At 64.0% G+C, this 20209-nt stretch overlaps 9 non-coding genes across 9 annotated transcripts; 3 read left to right on the plus strand and 6 right to left on the minus strand.

Moving 5' to 3' along the window:
• The first annotated feature begins 793 nt into the window (after positions 1 to 793).
• On the plus strand, positions 794 to 864 carry TRNAG-GCC (transfer RNA glycine (anticodon GCC)). Its single transcript has one exon. It is a non-coding gene; the product is annotated as a tRNA-Gly (tRNA).
• Positions 865 to 7940: 7076 nt separating this feature from the next.
• Positions 7941 to 8012, minus strand: TRNAE-CUC (transfer RNA glutamic acid (anticodon CUC)). The gene has a single exon. It is a non-coding gene; the product is annotated as a tRNA-Glu (tRNA).
• A 294-nt stretch (positions 8013 to 8306) lies between these two features.
• TRNAG-UCC (transfer RNA glycine (anticodon UCC)) lies at positions 8307 to 8378 on the minus strand. Its single transcript has one exon. It is a non-coding gene; the product is annotated as a tRNA-Gly (tRNA).
• Positions 8379 to 9133: 755 nt separating this feature from the next.
• On the minus strand, positions 9134 to 9205 carry TRNAD-GUC (transfer RNA aspartic acid (anticodon GUC)). The gene has a single exon. It is a non-coding gene; the product is annotated as a tRNA-Asp (tRNA).
• A 543-nt stretch (positions 9206 to 9748) lies between these two features.
• Positions 9749 to 9831, plus strand: TRNAL-CAG (transfer RNA leucine (anticodon CAG)). Its single transcript has one exon. It is a non-coding gene; the product is annotated as a tRNA-Leu (tRNA).
• A 1419-nt stretch (positions 9832 to 11250) lies between these two features.
• TRNAG-GCC (transfer RNA glycine (anticodon GCC)) lies at positions 11251 to 11321 on the plus strand. The gene has a single exon. It is a non-coding gene; the product is annotated as a tRNA-Gly (tRNA).
• A 7082-nt stretch (positions 11322 to 18403) lies between these two features.
• On the minus strand, positions 18404 to 18475 carry TRNAE-CUC (transfer RNA glutamic acid (anticodon CUC)). Its single transcript has one exon. It is a non-coding gene; the product is annotated as a tRNA-Glu (tRNA).
• Positions 18476 to 18773: 298 nt separating this feature from the next.
• TRNAG-UCC (transfer RNA glycine (anticodon UCC)) lies at positions 18774 to 18845 on the minus strand. Its single transcript has one exon. It is a non-coding gene; the product is annotated as a tRNA-Gly (tRNA).
• Positions 18846 to 19600: 755 nt separating this feature from the next.
• On the minus strand, positions 19601 to 19672 carry TRNAD-GUC (transfer RNA aspartic acid (anticodon GUC)). The gene has a single exon. It is a non-coding gene; the product is annotated as a tRNA-Asp (tRNA).
• Positions 19673 to 20209: the final 537 nt, after the last annotated feature.

Genomic DNA, 20209 nt, shown 5'->3' on the forward strand with positions numbered 1-20209 from the left:
AGGGTGCTCCGCTGGGGAGTGAGCGGAAGCCCTGCGTGCCCGTCCACCCCACCCACAGGCGCCCGGCCCGCGCCCCCGACCTCGGCGCCACCGCGCCCGTTCCCGGGGAAAGCCGCTGCCCGGGCCGGAGCCAGGCTCGCCCTGGCGCGCTCGCTGCCTCAGCCTGCAGTCGCCGAGCCAGGAGCCGCTCTGCCAAAGGGCCCCTCCTCACCACCACCAATCCGTCAGAGCCGGACCCCTCGGGAGCGCAGGAGCCAGGGTGTCACACGCCTTTGCGTCCTTGGGCCTGAGCGCCGCTCTGCGCGTCGCGCTCCCACGCTCGCGCATCCGGCACGGCCCGAGCCCGGAGTCCCGGCCCCCGCCCGCTCTCGCACGCCCCACCCCGCCCCGGCCGGAAAGCCAGCCCGCCAGAGGGACTTTGGGTCGGGACTCCGCGGTCGCTGAGAGGAACGTCGGTGCGCGGCCGCAGCGACCACGCAGCGCCTGCCCTGACAGGGATCCCCGCGCCGGCCAGACGGCGTCGGCTCGCGGGCCCCTCGGGCGGCACCGACAGCGTCGCGGCGGCCGTGGTCGGCGCAGAAGGCGCGGGAGCCGCGTCCCGAGTGGGCCGGCGTCCCGCCGCCCGGGGGTCCCTCGAGGGCTCGCGCCCCGGGGTCCTGCACGCGCCCGGATCCTGGCTTTCAGGTCGCCCGCCCGATGGAGCAGAGAGATGCCCACGGGCGAGCAGTGAGCAGTGACGGGCGGGTGGCGGCCAGCGCCTCTGGGGCAGCGGCGGGCGGCGGCGGCCACCGGTGCATGGGTGGTTCAGTGGTAGAATTCTCGCCTGCCACGCGGGAGGCCCGGGTTCGATTCCCGGCCCATGCAGCCACTGCGTCCCCTTTTGGTCCCGCAGGGCAGCCCCAGGGCCCAGCTAGGTCTGCCCACTGAAACGCGCTCAAGGCAGGGCTCCTGCAACCGCTGGCTGCTCCCTGCCGCCAGCTGCCTCTCCCGCGCGGACGGCCCCCCACCCCACACACTCTCGGCCCTGCTGCCGAGGCTCCGTGGCCCCAAACCCCGCAGGCTCAGCCGCCCGTGCGCCCAGATACCTCCCCTGTGTTTACTCGCTTCCTCACCCGGACCCAGCCGGTGGCTCAGGGATTTCACTGGAAGGAATACCCCACCGCTGGCGCCCAGCCGCCTCCCCTCTTCACCTTTCCTCACGTCTCCAAGCTCCCTGGCTCACTCTCCCCACACTCCGAAAATCAATCACACTACGTTTGCACAGCCAGGGGCAAGGAAGTTGCCGCATCTGGCAAGGATACCTCCCTTTTCCCGGGAGGGTCCCTGGAGCATCGCCTTGCAGGAGGAGTTGCAAAGAAGTCCACCAGCTCCCGGCGGACTGTACTCTCGATTCATCTTTTGTCCCTGGGCAGAGAGAGGTTTCCACCAGCAACGCCCTCACCAGCTCAAACACCACCCCCTCCCCTGAAACCCTCTTGCCCGCCTCAGCTCAGCATCAGCCCTGCCCCAAGAGCACCACCACCTCAGCCTGCACCTTCACCATCGCCCTACTCCGCCAACCGGGCCCATCGCCCCCCCACCCTGCTCCCCCCGCCCCACCCCCATCTCCCCCATCCCCAACACCCGCCGCAGGCCCCGTTCCTCCCTCAGCCATGGCAAATCCTGCTCTTGTCAAGGAACCTGCCTTTGCTTTTGTCCCACTGGACTGCCTTCCCCCGTCCCACCCCCACCCCCACCCCCACCCCCACCCCCACCCCCACCCCCACCCCCACCCCCACCCCCGGCCTGCTCCTTTTTCTGCTTCTTCCAACACAGGTGGAACTGATTTACATCCCTGGGTTAGTTTCAGGTGCACAGCAAAGTGATTCAGTCCCCTGTTCTCTTTCAGGTGATTTTGCATTGTAGCTGAAGGCGAGATTCGAATACAGTTCGCATGCTACACAGTAAAGCTTTGTTGCTTACCTACTGTACCTATAGGATGTCCTATCTCTCCATCCGACTCCAACTTTCCTCCCTCCCCTGCCTTTCCCCTTGGGTAGCCCGGTGTACGGTTTCTCCAAACCGTCTGAACGTCGGTTTCCCCTTTGCACGTGGATTCCTTTGTGTTAGTTGTTAGGTTCCACAAAGCTTTGTCCCTCTCCACCCGACTCACTTCACCAAGTGGACTCTTGCGTGGGTCCATCTGGCGTTGGGGCCCACGGCAAAGGCTGCTCCTTCTTGATGGCTGCGTCATATTCCACGGGACAGATACGCCTCATCTTCTTGTGCCGGCCACCTGCCGACGGGCACTTGGGCGTATCCCATGTCCCGGCTACGGCATAGAGGGCTGCGATGACCCTGGGGGATGCCTGCATCTCTACCCATTAGGGCTTTGGTCTTCTCCCGATGGGTACCCAGCATTGGGTTTGCTGGGTCATATGGGAAGCTCTTCTTCTTCCTATCGTTGGACCGACCCTCGACGGACTGACTTCCATGTAGTAGCAGATGCTGTTCTGGAAGGGTAGGATACTGGATCTTATTCCCTGTGGTATCCTGTGTATCCTTGTGGCTCCTCTCCTTTCTATGCAGTCCTACTACGGTATATCCGTGGAGCCCAGCTCCTCATTCATCCCTCCGGCCCTGACTTTGCCCTTGGGAAGCCCCAAGTTGCTTTCCTGTGGCTGGGTGTCTGTCGCTGTTTGGCACAGGGATTAAGGTGTACAACACTTTAGAATCCACCCATCTGTGCCCTTCTCTGTGTCTTCCCTCACCGAGGGTAATAGTCTGCAGCTCCGGCCGCTGTTGCTGCCAGTGACACTATTTGTCTCTTGTGGACGGCTCAGAGACACCCCATTCTCTGCCTTTCTCTGGTACTGCATCTTCGTGGGTGAGCCGTTGGTGACGGACACTAGGGTTCTCTCCTCGCCTCGGCTGTGGCGCACGGTGCTGCAGTGACCGTGGGGTTTGCACGTGTCTTGCCGAATCCAGAGCTGCGGCTTTCACGGATATGTACCCAGGGTTGGGATCGTGATAGCTCACCTGTTTCCGGCTTACTCAGTTACCTATCGATTTAGCTTAATTTTTAAACCTTCCTCCAATGTCGTAGTGGCGGCTGTGGGAGAAGTACAGTGGGTTTCCAATAGTGTGCTCATGTCCGACGGACTGCAAAGCGGTTCTGTTTCCCATGTACAGATTTCAGATTTCCTACGTGTTTTCAGACTCTTTTCCGTTGGAGGTTATTACAGGATACTGACTCTTAGTCCCTGCGTTGAACTGGATAAGCTTGTGGCTTCTCCCTTTACACATGGTCCTGCGGATCTGTTCGTTGCAGCTCCACAGCCATCCCTCCACCGCTGCCTTACCGCTTGCGTTACCCTACGGTGGTTTTCTTTGGGAGTCGGTTTCTCTTCGGCAAATAGGTTCGTGTCGTATTAGTTTACACATTCCACATGCGTTTGTCCAACTCGGTCTGACTTTCTTCACCGAGTGTCAAGAGTCTCTAGGTCCATCGTGGCTTTTGACAAGTGGCAATGCTTCCCTTCTTTCTTTATGACCGAGTGATATGTCCATGCTCCATCTATGCCACATCTTCTTGTGCCCGCCATTTGTGGATGGGCACTGGGGCTTGTTCCACGTCTCGGCTGTGGCAAATACTGCTGCTACATACATGGCGGTGTAGGGACCTTTAGATCTCTCCGAGTTTGGTACTCTGCAGGTATGTACCCTGGAGGGGGTGTGCTCGGTCATATGGGAGCTCTCCTCGGTCCTCACGAAATCTCGGCCACCCCCGCTCCCTACCACCACACCCCATCCCACCCTGACCCCCAGCAATGTCACACCCGAGACTGGACATTTGCTCCTGATGAGTGGTGACTTTGGGCTCTGGGGCGGTACGGTGGGCCCAGGCCTTTCAGCCCGGGTCTGGCCCCTGTCTGGCACTCCGTTGCTGTCGTTCGCTTGCCTGCGTCCCAGCCACCGCCCAGAGCCCCAGCCCACCGCTGAGCCTGAGCACCCTGCACCACCACGCAGCAGTGTGGCACGCACGCTGACACGCCACCCCGCCCGAATGGAGCCCCCCCCCACTGTCACCGCCTGCCATCTGCCTTTCCTGCCACCCTCCAGGCTCGGCCCCATCTACCCGCCACCAAGCCCCTGGAGCCCCGGCCCATCTCTCACACGTCCTTGTCCTTCCCTGCCCTGCCCCGGTGTCCCCCAGTGCGGGCCTCCCTCCGGCTCCTCCGACCCACCCATACCGCACGCCCACCCCTAACGCAGATCTGTCCCAGCCTCACACATGTGCCTGGCATGGCGTCGCCACCGCCCCCATGCTTCTGCAGAGGCCCCGCTCCAGTGGCCTGCCGATCTTTCTTTCGGCCAGGTCCCCGCCAGCCCCACGCCTCCCCCTTCCCGCCGGCACTCCGCGCAGACGCCCCGCCCAAGCACCCCTGGGCCTGCCTCCCAGCACCCGGCTCGCCACCGCCCCCTCTCCCTGCCATCGTTCTGCCCCATTCCCTGATCCACGTGGGGCGGCCACCAACCATGGCCCCAAGCGCCTTCGGCCCGCACTCTCAGCCATGCACGCTGGCGCCCAAGGCCCCGGCAGGGGCGTCGAGGAAACCTCCTGCGGCGACGGCAAGCACACGTCGGGCCACGGGGGATCCACTGCCACAGGGGAATCGGCTCTGTCCCATCGCGCCCGAGTGTGCCGCCCTCGCCGCACGTTGGTGCGCTTCATCGGCCGTCCACTTCCCCTCCCCGCGAAGGACACGGTCCTTGAACAGACGAGACATCCTTTGCTGACACACCAGCCCAAGATCTGGCGGAGAGGAGGCTGCGGTGGGCGATTACCCTCGGGGAGAGTTCCTAGGGGAAGACGATGACAGGTTGGGGAGAGGGATGGAGTGGATCCTGGATAGACGGTTTGGAGAGAATGGGAAACTATAAGAGGTCATAACTAGGTGAGGGGTATGTGGAACAGGGCGCTCTGTGTGTGTGTGGGGGGGTGTGTGTGTGTGCATGCGCGCGCGAGCCCGAGTGCCCACCCTGGGTTAGGAGTGGGGGAGGGAGACCTGGGTACATCTTGCCTCACTCCGGTAGCACTGAGAGCTGTGGTCAGGCAAGGGAAATACCACGCCGGTTGGGGTGTCCACCCTGGCAGGCATCGCGGCCTCGAGCGCATCTGCCGCCTCCCGGCTGGTTGGCTAGGTTTTCCCGGCCGGCCCGCCCCGCCCGGATCTGCCTTCTCTCTCACTTCCACGGCTGCCGTGGTGTGACTCGCGGCACAGGTCCACATTCATCTTCACCCCTGTGCCTCCGGGGGAGCGAAGAAGAACGCAAGAGCCTCTTGATGAATGTGAAAGAGGAGAGTGAAAACGTTGGCTTACAACTCAGCATTCAGAAAACGAAGGTCGTGGCATCCGGTCCCATCACTTCATGGCAAATGGATGGGGACACAAGGGAACCCGGGAGAGACTTCATCTTGTTCAGTTCAGTTCAATCGCTCAGTCGTGTCCGACTCTTTGCGACTCCGTGAATTGCAGCACGCCAGGCCTCTCTGTCCATCACCAACTCCCGGAGTCTACCCAAACCCATGTCCATCGAGTCGGTGATGCCATCCAACCATCTCATCCTCTGTCGTCCCCTTCTCCTCCTGCCCTCCACCCTACCCAGCATTAGGGTCTTTTCCAATGAGCCAACTCTTCGCATGAGGTGGCCAAAGTACTGGAGCTTCAGCTTCAACATCAGTCCTTCCAGTGAACACCCAGGATTGATCTCCTTTAGGATGGACTGATTGGATCTCCTTGCGGTCCAAGGGACTCTCAAGAGTCTTCTCCAACAGCACAGTTCAAAAGCATCAATTCTGCGGCGCTCAGCTTTCTTCACCGTCCAACTCTCACATCCATACACGACCACCGGAAAAACCATAGCCCTGACTAGACGGGCTTTTGTTGGCGAAGTAATGTCTCTGCTTTTCAGTACGCTATCTAGGTTGTCCATAACCTTCCTTCCAAGGAGTAAGCGTCTTTTAATTTCATGGCTGCAATCACCATCAGCAGTGATTTTGGAGCCCAAGAAAATGAAGTCTGACACTGTTTCCACTGTCTCCCCATCTATTTCCCATGAAGCGATGGGACCAGATGGCAAGATCTTAGTTTTCTGAACGTTGAGCTTTAAGCCAACTCTTTCACTCTCCTCTTTCACTTTCATCAAGAGGCTCTTTAGTTCTTCTTCACTTTCTGCCATAAGGGTGGTGTCATCTGCATATCTGAGGTTATCGATATTTCTCCCGGCAATCTTGATTCCAGCTTGTGTTTCTTCCAGCCCAGCGTTTCTCATGATGTCCTCTGCATAGAAGTTAAATAAGCAGGGTGACAACGTACAGCCTTGACGTACTCCTTTTCCTATTTGGAACCAGTCTGTTGTTCCATGTCCAGTTCTAACTGTTGCTTCCTGACCTGCATACAGGTTTCTCAAGAGACAGGTCAGATGGTCTGGTATTCCCATCTCTTTCAGAATTTTCCACAGTGTATTGTGATCCACACAGTCAAAGGCTTTGGCATCGTCAATAAAGCAGAAATAGATGTTTTTCTGGAACGCTCTTGCTTTTTCGATGATCCAGCGGATATTGGCAAGTTGATCTCTGGTTCCTCTGCCCTTTCTAAAACCAGCTTGAACATCTGGAAGTTCACGGTTCACGTATTGCTGAAGCCTGACTTCATCTTGGGGGGCTCCCAAATCACTGCAGACGGTGGCTGCGGCCGTGAAATGTAAACGACGTTCGCTCCTTGGGAGAGAAACTATGACCAAAACTAGACAGCATATTGAAAAGCAGAGACGTGACTCTGCGAGGCGGCTCCCTCTCGGGAAAGCTACGGGTTCTCCAGTAGTCCACGTACAGATGTGAGAGTTGGAGTATAAAGAAGCTGAGCGCCGGAGAATAGATGCTTTTGAAGTGCGGTGTTGGAGAAGACTCTTGAGAGTCCCTTGGACTGCCGGGAGCTCGAACCAGTGAATCGTAGGGGAAATCAGTCCTGAATATTCATTGGAAGGACTGATGCTGAAGCTGAAACTCCCATCCTCTGGCCACCCGATGCGAAGGACTGACTCACTGCAAAAGCCCCTGATGGAAGGCAGGAGGAGACGGGGACGACACGCCAGAAGATGAGGTGGTTGGATGGCATCACCGACTGGACGGACACGAGTTTGAGTGAGCTCCGGGAGTTGGTGATGGACAGGGAGGCCTGGGCTGCTGCAGTGCACTGAGCGACTGAACTGGTACTGATGCCTCCCGGGCGCCGTGGTCCGCCTCCCAGAGCCCACTCAAGACCAGAACCCTCTCGGAGTCAGCAGCGCCGCACGGGGGTCACAGGCAGCCCGGGACCGGGCGCGCAATGGCCGAGCCGCCCAGAGAGGGGCTGGCATGAGGGACATGGGAAGGGAGGCGCGACCGCGGCCACCGGCCCCACTCCCAGAGGCAGATCCCCCTCGCTCACCTTCGGCTGTGGCCACCGCCACCGCCACCGCCACCGCCACCGCCACCGCCACCGCCGCTGCCGGCCGGCGCGGGCGCCCACCGCAGCCCCCTCCCCTCCCCCCCACCCTCCCCCACCCCGCCTCCTTCCCACCACCAACAGCAGGAGAACCAGCACAAGGCCGGGAGCATCACCGCCGCCGCCTCCAGGGGCACCAGCCGCAGCCCCTCACGGGGGAGGGAGGCCGGGGATGGGAGGCCTCAGGCGGGTCGTGGTGGAAGCGGTGCGCGGTTGCCACCGAGACCAAAAGGTTTGCCCCCGGGGACGCCGTGGCGGGGGGGCCCTGCATCCTGCTTGGGCTGGAGGTGCAGGTGCCCGGGGGCCTCTGTCGCAGCGCTGGGGCCCGCGGAGCCAGCGTAGGCTAAAAGGGTGGAAAGGTCCGGCGGCGAGGAGATCGGGAGGTGGCAGGCGGAGAGGAAGAAGAAAGGCTTCCCTGACCGGGAATCGAACCCGGGCCGCGGCGGTGAGAGCGCCGAATCCTAACCACTAGACCACCAGGGAGCGCCGGGACTCGGCCCTCGCCTGCTCCTGCTGAACCCAGCGCCTCCATGCCACCTTGGTGCCCACACCCGGCCTCCGCAAGTCCAGCCGCCCGCCCGCCCGCCCGCCCTCCCTGTCAGTCCGCCTGCCCTAGCGTGCGTCTTGTTTTCGGCACCCTCAAAACACTGTCCCTCGCCGCCGGCTTCTCGCGCCCACGCCAAAAGCCGCGGGCCAGCTGGCTCCCTGCTCCAAGCGCTCTCTCCCCCGAACGCCCCTGCCGGGAGGGCGCTGCAACTCAGCAAAAGGTCGGCCCGCTGCGTTGGCCGGGAATCGAACCCGGGTCAACTGCTTGGAAGGCAGCTATGCTCACCACTATACCACCAACGCTGCACAGCCCGGGCCGCCGCCAGACGCCGGCCCCGGGCTCGCCCCAGCACACTCCTGCCGCCGCCGCCGCCGCCGCATCCCTGCCCCGACGCCCCGTCAGCCGGCGGCTCTGCGCCGCCGCCGGCGCTCCCAGCAGCCGCGCGGCGCCCCATCTGCGCCAGCGCTACGCAGCAGCCGGGGTCCACCGGCGTGCCCGCCCCGGGGCGCCGCTCCCGCGCCCTTGCGGCCCTCCGGCCCTTCGCTCCCCGCCGCGGCCCGCGGACGCCTCCACCCTCACCCCCGGGGGGCAAGGCGGGGCACGCAGCTCGCAGCTGCCAGCACCCAGCTGGCCAAAGCCCTTCTCCACCGGGCGCTGGGCGACGCCACTTGCCACGACGACAGGGGCACACGGGACCCACGCGCCTGCACGCCTCCCGGCGCTGTGCCGCGCCGCGCCGCGGGGGCGTCGCGAGCCTAGGAGCCCACTGCGGCAGCCACTGTGGGCGGGCGGGCCGCAAGATCCGGCTATGGTCGGGCAAGGCCGTGGGGTCGCCAAGGAGGCCCTGGCTCCGCCGTGGCGACCGAGCGCCCGGCGACGACCAAGGGCTCGGGCTGGAGGGCTGCACGGCTCGAGGGGGTCGACGGTCGGTAGACCGGGCCCCGCCGTGGGCGGCGCCCCGGCGCCTCGCCCAAAGGCGGAGGGAGGAGACGAAGGGCCCTTGGGGGCCAGGCGGCGGGCCAGAGAGCGACCGCGGCCACCAAAAAGGGTGTGTTGCCTCCCCGTCGGGGAATCGAACCCCGGTCTCCCGCGTGACAGGCGGGGATACTCACCACTATACTAACGAGGACGGCGGCGACCGCCCTGCCGCCCGGCCGCTCTCGGGCTCTCGGGCTGCCTGCCGACGCCTCCCCCTGCCCGCCACGGGCCCCGACCCGACCGCACACCAAACCAGCCGCCTCAGTCAGAGCGGCAGCCCCCGACCCCGACAGGGACGCGGACCCGGGGGACACGGGAAACTCCTAGCGCGCGCCGCCTCTTGCCTGCAACGCGGCCATTCCGCCGGGAGAAGGGGGCCCGAGAAGGCACGCGAGGCTGCGAGGACACGGTGGGCGCGCCGCCGGCCCGCGTCTGGCGAGGACAGGCGCGGGTGGGTAGGGGCCGGCACGCCAAGGGTCCGGCTGGGTCCGGGGCCAGGCGTGGGCGAGGGCGCGACCGGCGGCGGAGCCAGGCGCCTCGGCCGGCCGCCGCGCGCCGGCTCCGTCGCTCACGCACACCAGACGGCCGCCCGCCTGCCTGGCGCGGCGCACCGCGCGTCCCGCCAAGGGCGCCGGGGCTCGCGCCGCGTCGGGTCCCAGCCAGGCGAGCGGCCACGCGCCCGCCCAGGCCCGCCGTCAGGATGGCCGAGCGGTCTAAGGCGCTGCGTTCAGGTCGCAGTCTCCCCTGGAGGCGTGGGTTCGAATCCCACTCCTGACAAGCCAGCCTTTTGGCCCGCCCGACAAACGCGCCCGTCCTCCCCGCGCCACTGCCGTTCTCCACACACGCCCTCCCCGCCACCTGCAGCCCACACCAGGAACCTTCAGTCCTTCTCAGCGCATCTGTCCTCCCCAGCTGGCTGCGCCTGCAGCTGCCGGTTTTCCTGCCTCCCCGCCTCCCCGCCTCCCCTTCGCCCACCCTCGCCCATCCCCCCACTCCCACTCCCACTCCCACGGCCCCGCTCCACCCCGCCCCCGTCCGCGCCGACGCACGCAGCCCCGCGGCGGGTGGCAAGCCCTCCTCGCTTCGCCAGCGCTCCGACTTCTGCCTGGTGAACGGCCAAGTCGCTCTCGCAGCCTTGCTTCCCCGTCCGCCCCGGGCAGCTCTCCCTCCGGCCGGCACCCTGTCGTCCGCGCCCGCCCGGCCGCCCCGCCTGTGCTCCCCAGCCACACCGAGGCGGCCGAGCCCCCGCCTTGGCCGCCTGGGGTGCTGCGTGCCCTCGAGGCTTCACCGCCTTGCGGCCTTGGCCGGGCCACACCTGCCTGCCTCCCGCCCGGGACGCGTGCCACCCAGCCTTCCTGCTGGCCAGCCAACACCGGCCCTCCGTGCACGAGTCCGTCCCGGGAAGGGTGCTCCGCTGGGGAGTGAGCGGAAGCCCTGCGTGCCCGTCCACCCCACCCACAGGCGCCCGGCCCGCGCCCCCGACCTCGGCGCCACCGCGCCCGTTCCCGGGGAAAGCCGCTGCCCGGGCCGGAGCCAGGCTCGCCCTGGCGCGCTCGCTGCCTCAGCCTGCAGTCGCCGAGCCAGGAGCCGCTCTGCCAAAGGGCCCCTCCTCACCACCACCAATCCGTCAGAGCCGGACCCCTCGGGAGCGCAGGAGCCAGGGTGTCACACGCCTTTGCGTCCTTGGGCCTGAGCGCCGCTCTGCGCGTCGCGCTCCCACGCTCGCGCATCCGGCACGGCCCGAGCCCGGAGTCCCGGCCCCCGCCCGCTCTCGCACGCCCCACCCCGCCCCGGCCGGAAAGCCAGCCCGCCAGAGGGACTTTGGGTCGGGACTCCGCGGTCGCTGAGAGGAACGTCGGTGCGCGGCCGCAGCGACCACGCAGCGCCTGCCCTGACAGGGATCCCCGCGCCGGCCAGACGGCGTCGGCTCGCGGGCCCCTCGGGCGGCACCGACAGCGTCGCGGCGGCCGTGGTCGGCGCAGAAGGCGCGGGAGCCGCGTCCCGAGTGGGCCGGCGTCCCGCCGCCCGGGGGTCCCTCGAGGGCTCGCGCCCCGGGGTCCTGCACGCGCCCGGATCCTGGCTTTCAGGTCGCCCGCCCGATGGAGCAGAGAGATGCCCACGGGCGAGCAGTGAGCAGTGACGGGCGGGTGGCGGCCAGCGCCTCTGGGGCAGCGGCGGGCGGCGGCGGCCACCGGTGCATGGGTGGTTCAGTGGTAGAATTCTCGCCTGCCACGCGGGAGGCCCGGGTTCGATTCCCGGCCCATGCAGCCACTGCGTCCCCTTTTGGTCCCGCAGGGCAGCCCCAGGGCCCAGCTAGGTCTGCCCACTGAAACGCGCTCAAGGCAGGGCTCCTGCAACCGCTGGCTGCTCCCTGCCGCCAGCTGCCTCTCCCGCGCGGACGGCCCCCCACCCCACACACTCTCGGCCCTGCTGCCGAGGCTCCGTGGCCCCAAACCCCGCAGGCTCAGCCGCCCGTGCGCCCAGATACCTCCCCTGTGTTTACTCGCTTCCTCACCCGGACCCAGCCGGTGGCTCAGGGATTTCACTGGAAGGAATACCCCACCGCTGGCGCCCAGCCGCCTCCCCTCTTCACCTTTCCTCACGTCTCCAAGCTCCCTGGCTCACTCTCCCCACACTCCGAAAATCAATCACACTACGTTTGCACAGCCAGGGGCAAGGAAGTTGCCGCATCTGGCAAGGATACCTCCCTTTTCCCGGGAGGGTCCCTGGAGCATCGCCTTGCAGGAGGAGTTGCAAAGAAGTCCACCAGCTCCCGGCGGACTGTACTCTCGATTCATCTTTTGTCCCTGGGCAGAGAGAGGTTTCCACCAGCAACGCCCTCACCAGCTCAAACACCACCCCCTCCCCTGAAACCCTCTTGCCCGCCTCAGCTCAGCATCAGCCCTGCCCCAAGAGCACCACCACCTCAGCCTGCACCTTCACCATCGCCCTACTCCGCCAACCGGGCCCATCGCCCCCCCACCCTGCTCCCCCCGCCCCACCCCCATCTCCCCCATCCCCAACACCCGCCGCAGGCCCCGTTCCTCCCTCAGCCATGGCAAATCCTGCTCTTGTCAAGGAACCTGCCTTTGCTTTTGTCCCACTGGACTGCCTTCCCCCGTCCCACCCCCACCCCCACCCCCACCCCCACCCCCACCCCCACCCCCACCCCCACCCCCGGCCTGCTCCTTTTTCTGCTTCTTCCAACACAGGTGGAACTGATTTACATCCCTGGGTTAGTTTCAGGTGCACAGCAAAGTGATTCAGTCCCCTGTTCTCTTTCAGGTGATTTTGCATTGTAGCTGAAGGCGAGATTCGAATACAGTTCGCATGCTACACAGTAAAGCTTTGTTGCTTACCTACTGTACCTATAGGATGTCCTATCTCTCCATCCGACTCCAACTTTCCTCCCTCCCCTGCCTTTCCCCTTGGGTAGCCCGGTGTACGGTTTCTCCAAACCGTCTGAACGTCGGTTTCCCCTTTGCACGTGGATTCCTTTGTGTTAGTTGTTAGGTTCCACAAAGCTTTGTCCCTCTCCACCCGACTCACTTCACCAAGTGGACTCTTGCGTGGGTCCATCTGGCGTTGGGGCCCACGGCAAAGGCTGCTCCTTCTTGATGGCTGCGTCATATTCCACGGGACAGATACGCCTCATCTTCTTGTGCCGGCCACCTGCCGACGGGCACTTGGGCGTATCCCATGTCCCGGCTACGGCATAGAGGGCTGCGATGACCCTGGGGGATGCCTGCATCTCTACCCATTAGGGCTTTGGTCTTCTCCCGATGGGTACCCAGCATTGGGTTTGCTGGGTCATATGGGAAGCTCTTCTTCTTCCTATCGTTGGACCGACCCTCGACGGACTGACTTCCATGTAGTAGCAGATGCTGTTCTGGAAGGGTAGGATACTGGATCTTATTCCCTGTGGTATCCTGTGTATCCTTGTGGCTCCTCTCCTTTCTATGCAGTCCTACTACGGTATATCCGTGGAGCCCAGCTCCTCATTCATCCCTCCGGCCCTGACTTTGCCCTTGGGAAGCCCCAAGTTGCTTTCCTGTGGCTGGGTGTCTGTCGCTGTTTGGCACAGGGATTAAGGTGTACAACACTTTAGAATCCACCCATCTGTGCCCTTCTCTGTGTCTTCCCTCACCGAGGGTAATAGTCTGCAGCTCCGGCCGCTGTTGCTGCCAGTGACACTATTTGTCTCTTGTGGACGGCTCAGAGACACCCCATTCTCTGCCTTTCTCTGGTACTGCATCTTCGTGGGTGAGCCGTTGGTGACGGACACTAGGGTTCTCTCCTCGCCTCGGCTGTGGCGCACGGTGCTGCAGTGACCGTGGGGTTTGCACGTGTCTTGCCGAATCCAGAGCTGCGGCTTTCACGGATATGTACCCAGGGTTGGGATCGTGATAGCTCACCTGTTTCCGGCTTACTCAGTTACCTATCGATTTAGCTTAATTTTTAAACCTTCCTCCAATGTCGTAGTGGCGGCTGTGGGAGAAGTACAGTGGGTTTCCAATAGTGTGCTCATGTCCGACGGACTGCAAAGCGGTTCTGTTTCCCATGTACAGATTTCAGATTTCCTACGTGTTTTCAGACTCTTTTCCGTTGGAGGTCATTACAGGATACTGACTCTTAGTCCCTGCGTTGAACTGGATAAGCTTGTGGCTTCTCCCTTTACACATGGTCCTGCGGATCTGTTCGTTGCAGCTCCACAGCCATCCCTCCACCGCTGCCTTACCGCTTGCGTTACCCTACGGTGGTTTTCTTTGGGAGTCGGTTTCTCTTCGGCAAATAGGTTCGTGTCGTATTAGTTTACACATTCCACATGCGTTTGTCCAACTCGGTCTGACTTTCTTCACCGAGTGTCAAGAGTCTCTAGGTCCATCGTGGCTTTTGACAAGTGGCAATGCTTCCCTTCTTTCTTTATGACCGAGTGATATGTCCATGCTCCATCTATGCCACATCTTCTTGTGCCCGCCATTTGTGGATGGGCACTGGGGCTTGTTCCACGTCTCGGCTGTGGCAAATACTGCTGCTACATACATGGCGGTGTAGGGACCTTTAGATCTCTCCGAGTTTGGTACTCTGCAGGTATGTACCCTGGAGGGGGTGTGCTCGGTCATATGGGAGCTCTCCTCGGTCCTCACGAAATCTCGGCCACCCCCGCTCCCTACCACCACACCCCATCCCACCCTGACCCCCAGCAATGTCACACCCGAGACTGGACATTTGCTCCTGATGAGTGGTGACTTTGGGCTCTGGGGCGGTACGGTGGGCCCAGGCCTTTCAGCCCGGGTCTGGCCCCTGTCTGGCACTCCGTTGCTGTCGTTCGCTTGCCTGCGTCCCAGCCACCGCCCAGAGCCCCAGCCCACCGCTGAGCCTGAGCACCCTGCACCACCACGCAGCAGTGTGGCACGCACGCTGACACGCCACCCCGCCCGAATGGAGCCCCCCCCCACTGTCACCGCCTGCCATCTGCCTTTCCTGCCACCCTCCAGGCTCGGCCCCATCTACCCGCCACCAAGCCCCTGGAGCCCCGGCCCATCTCTCACACGTCCTTGTCCTTCCCTGCCCTGCCCCGGTGTCCCCCAGTGCGGGCCTCCCTCCGGCTCCTCCGACCCACCCATACCGCACGCCCACCCCTAACGCAGATCTGTCCCAGCCTCACACATGTGCCTGGCATGGCGTCGCCACCGCCCCCATGCTTCTGCAGAGGCCCCGCTCCAGTGGCCTGCCGATCTTTCTTTCGGCCAGGTCCCCGCCAGCCCCACGCCTCCCCCTTCCCGCCGGCACTCCGCGCAGACGCCCCGCCCAAGCACCCCTGGGCCTGCCTCCCAGCACCCGGCTCGCCACCGCCCCCTCTCCCTGCCATCGTTCTGCCCCATTCCCTGATCCACGTGGGGCGGCCACCAACCATGGCCCCAAGCGCCTTCGGCCCGCACTCTCAGCCATGCACGCTGGCGCCCAAGGCCCCGGCAGGGGCGTCGAGGAAACCTCCTGCGGCGACGGCAAGCACACGTCGGGCCACGGGGGATCCACTGCCACAGGGGAATCGGCTCTGTCCCATCGCGCCCGAGTGTGCCGCCCTCGCCGCACGTTGGTGCGCTTCATCGGCCGTCCACTTCCCCTCCCCGCGAAGGACACGGTCCTTGAACAGACGAGACATCCTTTGCTGACACACCAGCCCAAGATCTGGCGGAGAGGAGGCTGCGGTGGGCGATTACCCTCGGGGAGAGTTCCTAGGGGAAGACGATGACAGGTTGGGGAGAGGGATGGAGTGGATCCTGGATAGACGGTTTGGAGAGAATGGGAAACTATAAGAGGTCATAACTAGGTGAGGGGTATGTGGAACAGGGCGCTCTGTGTGTGTGTGGGGGGGTGTGTGTGTGTGCATGCGCGCGCGAGCCCGAGTGCCCACCCTGGGTTAGGAGTGGGGGAGGGAGACCTGGGTACATCTTGCCTCACTCCGGTAGCACTGAGAGCTGTGGTCAGGCAAGGGAAATACCACGCCGGTTGGGGTGTCCACCCTGGCAGGCATCGCGGCCTCGAGCGCATCTGCCGCCTCCCGGCTGGTTGGCTAGGTTTTCCCGGCCGGCCCGCCCCGCCCGGATCTGCCTTCTCTCTCACTTCCACGGCTGCCGTGGTGTGACTCGCGGCACAGGTCCACATTCATCTTCACCCCTGTGCCTCCGGGGGAGCGAAGAAGAACGCAAGAGCCTCTTGATGAATGTGAAAGAGGAGAGTGAAAACGTTGGCTTACAACTCAGCATTCAGAAAACGAAGGTCGTGGCATCCGGTCCCATCACTTCATGGCAAATGGATGGGGACACAAGGGAACCCGGGAGAGACTTCATCTTGTTCAGTTCAGTTCAATCGCTCAGTCGTGTCCGACTCTTTGCGACTCCGTGAATTGCAGCACGCCAGGCCTCTCTGTCCATCACCAACTCCCGGAGTCTACCCAAACCCATGTCCATCGAGTCGGTGATGCCATCCAACCATCTCATCCTCTGTCGTCCCCTTCTCCTCCTGCCCTCCACCCTACCCAGCATTAGGGTCTTTTCCAATGAGCCAACTCTTCGCATGAGGTGGCCAAAGTACTGGAGCTTCAGCTTCAACATCAGTCCTTCCAGTGAACACCCAGGATTGATCTCCTTTAGGATGGACTGATTGGATCTCCTTGCGGTCCAAGGGACTCTCAAGAGTCTTCTCCAACAGCACAGTTCAAAAGCATCAATTCTGCGGCGCTCAGCTTTCTTCACCGTCCAACTCTCACATCCATACACGACCACCGGAAAAACCATAGCCCTGACTAGACGGGCTTTTGTTGGCGAAGTAATGTCTCTGCTTTTCAGTACGCTATCTAGGTTGTCCATAACCTTCCTTCCAAGGAGTAAGCGTCTTTTAATTTCATGGCTGCAATCACCATCAGCAGTGATTTTGGAGCCCAAGAAAATGAAGTCTGACACTGTTTCCACTGTCTCCCCATCTATTTCCCATGAAGCGATGGGACCAGATGGCAAGATCTTAGTTTTCTGAACGTTGAGCTTTAAGCCAACTCTTTCACTCTCCTCTTTCACTTTCATCAAGAGGCTCTTTAGTTCTTCTTCACTTTCTGCCATAAGGGTGGTGTCATCTGCATATCTGAGGTTATCGATATTTCTCCCGGCAATCTTGATTCCAGCTTGTGTTTCTTCCAGCCCAGCGTTTCTCATGATGTCCTCTGCATAGAAGTTAAATAAGCAGGGTGACAACGTACAGCCTTGACGTACTCCTTTTCCTATTTGGAACCAGTCTGTTGTTCCATGTCCAGTTCTAACTGTTGCTTCCTGACCTGCATACAGGTTTCTCAAGAGACAGGTCAGATGGTCTGGTATTCCCATCTCTTTCAGAATTTTCCACAGTGTATTGTGATCCACACAGTCAAAGGCTTTGGCATCGTCAATAAAGCAGAAATAGATGTTTTTCTGGAACGCTCTTGCTTTTTCGATGATCCAGCGGATATTGGCAAGTTGATCTCTGGTTCCTCTGCCCTTTCTAAAACCAGCTTGAACATCTGGAAGTTCACGGTTCACGTATTGCTGAAGCCTGACTTCATCTTGGGGGGCTCCCAAATCACTGCAGACGGTGGCTGCGGCCGTGAAATGTAAACGACGTTCGCTCCTTGGGAGAGAAACTATGACCAAAACTAGACAGCATATTGAAAAGCAGAGACGTGACTCTGCGAGGCGGCTCCCTCTCGGGAAAGCTACGGGTTCTCCAGTAGTCCACGTACAGATGTGAGAGTTGGAGTATAAAGAAGCTGAGCGCCGGAGAATAGATGCTTTTGAAGTGCGGTGTTGGAGAAGACTCTTGAGAGTCCCTTGGACTGCCGGGAGCTCGAACCAGTGAATCGTAGGGGAAATCAGTCCTGAATATTCATTGGAAGGACTGATGCTGAAGCTGAAACTCCCATCCTCTGGCCACCCGATGCGAAGGACTGACTCACTGCAAAAGCCCCTGATGGAAGGCAGGAGGAGACGGGGACGACACGCCAGAAGATGAGGTGGTTGGATGGCATCACCGACTGGACGGACACGAGTTTGAGTGAGCTCCGGGAGTTGGTGATGGACAGGGAGGCCTGGGCTGCTGCAGTGCACTGAGCGACTGAACTGGTACTGATGCCTCCCGGGCGCCGTGGTCCGCCTCCCAGAGCCCACTCAAGACCAGAACCCTCTCGGAGTCAGCAGCGCCGCACGGGGGTCACAGGCAGCCCGGGACCGGGCGCGCAATGGCCGAGCCGCCCAGAGAGGGGCTGGCATGAGGGACATGGGAAGGGAGGCGCGACCGCGGCCACCGGCCCCACTCCCAGAGGCAGATCCCCCTCGCTCACCTTCGGCTGTGGCCACCGCCACCGCCACCGCCACCGCCACCGCCGCTGCCGGCCGGCGCGGGCGCCCACCGCAGCCCCCTCCCCTCCCCCCCACCCTCCCCCACCCCTCCCCCACCCCCCTCTCCCACCCCGCCTCCTTCCCACCACCAACAGCAGGAGAACCAGCACAAGGCCGGGAGCATCACCGCCGCCGCCTCCAGGGGCACCAGCCGCAGCCCCTCACGGGGGAGGGAGGCCGGGGATGGGAGGCCTCAGGCGGGTCGTGGTGGAAGCGGTGCGCGGTTGCCACCGAGACCAAAAGGTTTGCCCCCGGGGACGCCGTGGCGGGGGGGCCCTGCATCCTGCTTGGGCTGGAGGTGCAGGTGCCCGGGGGCCTCTGTCGCAGCGCTGGGGCCCGCGGAGCCAGCGTAGGCTAAAAGGGTGGAAAGGTCCGGCGGCGAGGAGATCGGGAGGTGGCAGGCGGAGAGGAAGAAGAAAGGCTTCCCTGACCGGGAATCGAACCCGGGCCGCGGCGGTGAGAGCGCCGAATCCTAACCACTAGACCACCAGGGAGCGCCGGGACTCGGCCCTCGCCTGCTCCCGCTGAACCCAGCGCCTCCATGCCACCTTGGTGCCCACACCCGGCCTCCGCAAGTCCAGCCGCCCGCCCGCCCGCCCGCCCGCCCTCCCTGTCAGTCCGCCTGCCCTAGCGTGCGTCTTGTTTTCGGCACCCTCAAAACACTGTCCCTCGCCGCCGGCTTCTCGCGCCCACGCCAAAAGCCGCGGGCCAGCTGGCTCCCTGCTCCAAGCGCTCTCTCCCCCGAACGCCCCTGCCGGGAGGGCGCTGCAACTCAGCAAAAGGTCGGCCCGCTGCGTTGGCCGGGAATCGAACCCGGGTCAACTGCTTGGAAGGCAGCTATGCTCACCACTATACCACCAACGCTGCACAGCCCGGGCCGCCGCCAGACGCCGGCCCCGGGCTCGCCCCAGCACACTCCTGCCGCCGCCGCCGCCGCCGCATCCCTGCCCCGACGCCCCGTCAGCCGGCGGCTCTGCGCCGCCGCCGGCGCTCCCAGCAGCCGCGCGGCGCCCCATCTGCGCCAGCGCTACGCAGCAGCCGGGGTCCACCGGCGTGCCCGCCCCGGGGCGCCGCTCCCGCGCCCTTGCGGCCCTCCGGCCCTTCGCTCCCCGCCGCGGCCCGCGGACGCCTCCACCCTCACCCCCGGGGGGCAAGGCGGGGCACGCAGCTCGCAGCTGCCAGCACCCAGCTGGCCAAAGCCCTTCTCCACCGGGCGCTGGGCGACGCCACTTGCCACGACGACAGGGGCACACGGGACCCACGCGCCTGCACGCCTCCCGGCGCTGTGCCGCGCCGCGCCGCGGGGGCGTCGCGAGCCTAGGAGCCCACTGCGGCAGCCACTGTGGGCGGGCGGGCCGCAAGATCCGGCTATGGTCGGGCAAGGCCGTGGGGTCGCCAAGGAGGCCCTGGCTCCGCCGTGGCGACCGAGCGCCCGGCGACGACCAAGGGCTCGGGCTGGAGGGCTGCACGGCTCGAGGGGGTCGACGGTCGGTAGACCGGGCCCCGCCGTGGGCGGCGCCCCGGCGCCTCGCCCAAAGGCGGAGGGAGGAGACGAAGGGCCCTTGGGGGCCAGGCGGCGGGCCAGAGAGCGACCGCGGCCACCAAAAAGGGTGTGTTGCCTCCCCGTCGGGGAATCGAACCCCGGTCTCCCGCGTGACAGGCGGGGATACTCACCACTATACTAACGAGGACGGCGGCGACCGCCCTGCCGCCCGGCCGCTCTCGGGCTCTCGGGCTGCCTGCCGACGCCTCCCCCTGCCCGCCACGGGCCCCGACCCGACCGCACACCAAACCAGCCGCCTCAGTCAGAGCGGCAGCCCCCGACCCCGACAGGGACGCGGACCCGGGGGACACGGGAAACTCCTAGCGCGCGCCGCCTCTTGCCTGCAACGCGGCCATTCCGCCGGGAGAAGGGGGCCCGAGAAGGCACGCGAGGCTGCGAGGACACGGTGGGCGCGCCGCCGGCCCGCGTCTGGCGAGGACAGGCGCGGGTGGGTAGGGGCCGGCACGCCAAGGGTCCGGCTGGGTCCGGGGCCAGGCGTGGGCGAGGGCGCGACCGGCGGCGGAGCCAGGCGCCTCGGCCGGCCGCCGCGCGCCGGCTCCGTCGCTCACGCACACCAGACGGCCGCCCGCCTGCCTGGCGCGGCGCACCGCGCGTCCCGCCAAGGGCGCCGGGGCTCGCGCCGCGTCGGGTCCCAGCCAGGCGAGCGGCCACGCGCCCGCCCAGG

Source organism: Giraffa tippelskirchi, chromosome 5 (genome assembly GCF_054371585.1).
Source record: "Giraffa tippelskirchi isolate mGirTip1 chromosome 5, T2T-mGirTip1v1.2.pri, whole genome shotgun sequence".
Lineage (NCBI taxonomy): Eukaryota > Metazoa > Chordata > Mammalia > Artiodactyla > Giraffidae > Giraffa > Giraffa tippelskirchi.